The sequence below is a fragment of the Bison bison genome, unplaced genomic scaffold (genome assembly GCF_000754665.1).
Source record: "Bison bison bison isolate TAMUID 2011002044 unplaced genomic scaffold, Bison_UMD1.0 scf7180017864039, whole genome shotgun sequence".
Lineage (NCBI taxonomy): Eukaryota > Metazoa > Chordata > Mammalia > Artiodactyla > Bovidae > Bison > Bison bison.
Genome location: NW_011494611.1, coordinates 3,789,549 through 3,794,182, shown reverse-complemented (window position 1 = coordinate 3,794,182; position 4,634 = coordinate 3,789,549). Strand labels below are relative to the sequence as shown.

The 4,634-nt window shown below is 39.1% G+C and overlaps 1 protein-coding gene across 2 annotated transcripts in view; it reads right to left on the bottom strand.

Annotated features, from left to right (window-relative positions):
* Positions 1–4,634, bottom strand: part of FKBP15 (FK506 binding protein 15, 133kDa) — a 58,431-nt gene that overhangs the window by 52,768 nt on the left and 1,029 nt on the right. The window lies entirely within an intron of this gene.

Genomic DNA, 4,634 nt, shown 5'->3' with positions numbered 1-4,634 from the left:
CAGATAGATGGCAGCCCACCAGGCTTCTCCCTGGGATTCTCCAGGCAAGAACACTGGAGTGGGTTGCCATTCCCTTCTCCAATGCATGAAAGTGAAAAGTGAAAGTGAAGTTGCTTAGTCGTGTCCGACTCTAGCGACCCCATGGACTGCAGCCTACCAGGCTCCTTCGTCCATGGGATTTTCCAGGCAAAAGTAGGTAAATATTGAAGCTTCCCAACAACTTTTTTTGGCTATTTCCCATGGATAATTTTAACGTATAATACATACTAGATTTTACAAAATAAATTTAATATGATTTTAAACTAATACCTTGTTTTCTCAAGGTAGTGAGTATACTGTGAGTTTCCTGTAAATAGGGCCAGCAATATCTACTTTAATGGACTAAGAGGTTTCAATGAGATTACAAACAGAGACGGCACTGCTGGCCTACTCCACATTAAGATATCAACAAATGCTAATGAAATTTCAAGAAGACCAAGAGATCTCCTTTCACCTAGGGCAATCAGAGCAGGTTTCCTAAAAGAATTTTAAGATTCTAGGAGAGTTGAGCAATGCCTTTAACTTTGTGAAAAATTTGCAAAGCTTAAAACCTTGTTAAGATTAACAGATTATGCACAAATCATGAATGTCCTTGTTAGCTTCAGTACTGAATTTACTGTTCTAATTTTGCAGATTTTTTTTTCAACAGAAAGACAAAAGTATTATAGGTAAACTCTGCTCCACAGATGCCCTAAAGGCCAGCCAACTAATGACTGCAAGTCAATCCAAAAGTCAGGTCAACCCCATTACCTTTCAGATTAAAGCTATTTTCTATTAATTTTTAAAATGAACTCTACACAGACCAAAGGCACAGGTTTTTTCTAAATTATTACATTTTCTACTTCTAAAGGAAAGTGATGTCGCTCAGTCGTGTCCGACTCTTTGCGACCCCATGGACTGCAGCCTACCAGGCTCCTCCGTCCATGGGATTTTCCAGGCAATAGTACTGGAGTGGAGTGCCATTTCCTTCTCCAGTGGATCTTCCTGACCCAGGGATGAAACCCAGGTCTCCTGCATTGTAGACAGACACTTTACCGTCTGAGCCACCAGGGAAGTCCCAAATGTACACATCCCCCTAATTACTTTAGCAAGAATGAGTTTGCTAACTCTGGACTTTAGTCTCTAACTTTATAATTCATAGCAAAAGTCATTACAGCATTAATCACAAAGTAAATGCTAGCCAATGCATTTAGGTATCAAAGTCCTTATCTAACCTTAGTTTTATATTCCTTTTCTTTTCTCATTCAAAACAGAAATATACACATTTAGGATCTATCAATATATTTTAATAAATTGGGATTCTTTTTGTTGTTAAAGTACTTCTTTTCCAAACTGTTGTATCACACATTTACTTCTATTATAATAAGAAGGCACAAGGGTAGTCAGGCATATGAAATCTGCTTGCCTGATTTCAAATCCAGGTTTTTCTACTTTTTAGCTGTTTGACCATGAGCAACCTACCTCTCTGAGCCTTATTTGCAAAATGAGAATAATGGTAAAAACTGCTTCAGAGAGTAGTAGAGAGAAATTAATATGATATTGGATATGTCATACTTAGTATAGTACCTGACACAGAGTAAGTACACAATATGTTTTATACACAGGTGTACACATCCTATTACCTTAAAAATACCAATTCAACTCAGATACCCCTAGAAGGAAGAAAGCATGCTTGATTGATGCACAAGCTGACCTGGAACCTTGAACTGACATCAGCATAAATACAAAGCTACAAGACTGGCAAAAGTCTCAAAGATCACCGAGAACAACCCCATTATTTAACAGATTGGAGTATGGAGAACCAAGGATGGGAAGTGAGTGACTTCAAAGTCACATTCCTAACTGGGAGCAGAATCAACTTCAGAATCGAGGCTTTTCCATATCTTTTATAGAACTTAAAGATGCTTTCTGATGATCAGTTCTAAATTTCCTTTTTCTACCTCTACAATGGGGATTTATCAATACTATGCTAATCAGATTTGTCTACATATAACTTTTACATAATCTAAAACACAAGCATATATATTACTGGCCCCCTAAAAATGCTTTTAAATTATTATTACTGGACTGTTTCATTCCATTATTAACTGGAAGTTTCCTAGTGGCAGAACTGTGCCTTATTCCTATCTTTGTCAGCTGAAGCCAAGTACCATACACCTGGTAGACATTCACATATTTCTTCATTTCAGTCTCAAAGTGGAGAAAGGGCCAAGACCGACCCCCCACCCCCACCAAAAAAAAAAGCATCCTGATTATTACTTTACTACTTCTAGGTTAACCATGGACCAAGAGGACTGAAAAATTGGAACACAAATTATTAATCATCTAGACAGCCATCCTAGGTACCAATACTCCCACTTCTTTTAGACTTGACTATCTTAAATAGAATCAAGTAAGTCACACATTTAAGTCATGCATGCATGTGTTAATTGCTCATTCACGTCCAACTCTTTTCAACCTCATGGACTGCTGCCCGCCAGGCTTCTCTGCCCACGGGATTCTCCAAGCAAGAATACTGGAGTGGATTGCCATTCCCTTCTCCAGAGGGTCTTCCCGACCCAGGGACCAAACTCTGATCTCCTTCATTACAGGTAGATTTTTTACTGTTTGAGCTACAGGAAAGTCAAGATACTGTCAACTACAAACTGGCTCTTGCCAAGAGTATTGCCAGAGTCAACAACAAGGGCATTTGCCAGCTGCCTCTGTGGAGATTGAACCCTGTGCTGCTGCAGCTGTTGACCTTCACAGGCCCTGAGGGAGTTCAGGAGTGAGGCTCTCTGTGCTCCAGGATATCTGGTGGGACAGGTCTTTATAGTTGGGTATTCTCAGGAACTGATTTCATGATCCCAATCCTATCATCTCTTCATATCTAGAAAAGCACTAAATCCCTTCATGATGATATCAGATCCTTTCAACTATCAGAAAACCTCTTGTAAAGTAAGCTTTATTGCACTGAACTCCCCCTTCACCAAAATCTTATATGTTGACCTTCCCTGAGTGCCTCTTTTGAGCAGTCTCTCAGAGCTATCTGAGGTGCTGCCTCTCAGGCTGCAGTCCTCATTTTGCCCCAAATAAAACTTAACTCGAAACTCTCACGTTGTGCATCTTTTTTAGTGGAGAATACTTACAAATATAAGTAATATACAAGAGGAACTGAAAAGCAGCCGCAGTGCTCACTGTCATATGTTCTACTTCCTTACAGGGAATCAGAATAGGAATAGCTGAATCAGGAAATGCTGGTGAAACTTTCTGTATTCTCAAACTTAAACTTAAAAGTTCTCTGTATACCTTTATTTACTAAGACTTTTTTCATTCAATTAGCTGTTGTCTGTGTTTAGGGGTGGAGTCTCATGCCTATGACTAGCTTCTCAAGTCCTTGAAAAGCCTGCACAGGAAAGCAGCATAGCTGAGCCACCAAGAACTTATCTCAGGCCAGGAACCTGGGGAAGAGCACATGACCGTTATTATCTATTCAGAAATTTTCAGCCAGCAGTGTTTGTTGCACCAAAGTTGGAAGCCCTAAACTCTACTTAATATTCTAATTTAATAACCTATATGGGAAAAGAATCTGAACAACATTGCCAATCAACTATACTCTAATATAAAATAAAAATTAAATTAAAAAAAAGTTGGGAACCCTAACATTCATTTAAATCTATATGGGAAAAGAATCTGAACAACACTGCCAATCAACTATACTCCAATATAAAATAAAAACTAAATTTAAAAGAAGTTGGGAACCCTAACATTCATTTAAACTTCCCTCCAACACTTTAACCTAGTGAAGAATGTGAATCTAAAGCATACTTCGTCAACTTTCAAAAGGTACAGCCGTTTGAAAAACAGGTTGTTAAGAAAAAAACATTTATCCAAATGGCTGACTACACAGTCAACAGCAACAGGCTGGATGTGTGGAAATATTAGTGAATGCTTTGGGTGGAGTAGGAATAAAAAGGAACCAAAGATTGCTTAACTCTGAAATAACTGAGCAACCAAAAGAACTCAAGATGAAACTAAGTGGATGCAGGCCATCCAAAGTGAGGGCAGGGGTGGAACAGGGCAGTGAGGATGAAAAGAGAACTTAGGATGGCTAATATAGAACTAGTCACTGTGCAAGTCAAAAGATCCTATTTAAGAGCAAAACAGAGCCAGTGCCATTTTATGTCAATTGAACTCTCCACCAGGGCTAGAAGCAATCTGAGAGCTCACAGAGAAGCTTAATCATCTCTGTAACCTCTAAGCATTTAGTAGAATAAGGATTGTAGGATTGTATACTGGTGTTTGCCTCATTCTTGGGTACCTTCTTAAATTGGTTAAACAGATGGTCAAAGAAAGTGAAAGTGAAAGTCTCTCAGTCCCCGGGGAGACTCTATACAGTCCATGGAATTCTCCAGGCCAGAACTGGTTAAACAGATGTTCAAAGAAAGGCTCTGCAAACATCAGAATTTGGCAGTTCACAAGTCTGAAGGCAGTCAAGCTGTCTACCGACACATCACAAGGGAAAAGGTTAAAATGATTACTGGAAGAGACAAGGCCCTGCCTCTTGAAGACCTGTACCCCAGACTGGTGTGTGTGTGTGTGTTATACATATATAT